Here is a 1,052-nt window from a genome sequence, read left to right as displayed (position 1 = left end):
TGTTTTAAAAAATTCTCAGGGTCAGGTTCGTAGGAGAGTAGTCTGACACAGAACAAATGACCAAGAGGCGAGTCTGCTAGAATATGGGCATTTTATTCCCCGCAGCGTCGCCACAACCAGGTCTCATCCTCTCAACGGGTCTGGCTTATACTCACTCTACATGTTACCGGAACTGGGAGCCGTCAGTTCTCGTAGAGCGGTTGCCAACAACCCACGCTCGGCGGTTAATCGTAACCCCGGAGCAGACTCACCGAACTGGAGACTTTTCCAGTTGATATACTCTTTTCGAGATCTAAACATTCATGTGAACAGCAGAGCAAGGCTAAAAAACACATTCCATTCTGGTTACATACAGATAAGAAGATTCACACGGGGAGGTGTGTAATAAGATTCACACGGGACTAAGCGACACCTTCCATTTTCGGTTAAACACATTCCATTCTGGTTATTCACACGGGAAGGTGTATAATAAGATTCACACGGGACTAAGCGACACCTTCCATTTTCGGTTAAACACATTCCATTCTGGTTATTCACACGGGAAGGTGTATAATAAGATTCACACGGGACTAAGCGACACCTTCCATTTTCGGTTAAACACATTCCATTCTGGTTATTCACACGGGAAGGTGTATAATAAGATTCACACGGGACCAAGCGACACCTTCCATTTTCGGTTAGATTCACACATGTATTGGGACACAATTTTAACCCTTTCACCACATTCCACTGCTTGGCCCAATACATGTGTTGCATAATGATTCACACATGTATTGGGACATAATTTTACACCACAGGGGGGAACCTGTTCGTGATGTATAAGGTTATGTGAAACATCCACAGCATCAATACCAAGCATCTGCTCCCCATAGTTGAAGGGTCACTGATAGGGGGCACACTTTTAAGGTGCAAGGCAGGAGGGTTAGAGGGATTTGAGGATATCTTTCATCATGAGAGTGATGGAGGTCTGGAACGCACTGCCTGGGAGGTTAGTTGAGGTGGGTAACCTCACAACCTTTACAAAGTAATTTCATGAGCACTGGAAGTGTCAT

The sequence above is a fragment of the Chiloscyllium plagiosum genome, chromosome 11, assembly GCF_004010195.1.
Source record: "Chiloscyllium plagiosum isolate BGI_BamShark_2017 chromosome 11, ASM401019v2, whole genome shotgun sequence".
NCBI classification, from domain to species: domain Eukaryota; kingdom Metazoa; phylum Chordata; class Chondrichthyes; order Orectolobiformes; family Hemiscylliidae; genus Chiloscyllium; species Chiloscyllium plagiosum.
This window is presented reverse-complemented; position numbering follows the sequence as displayed.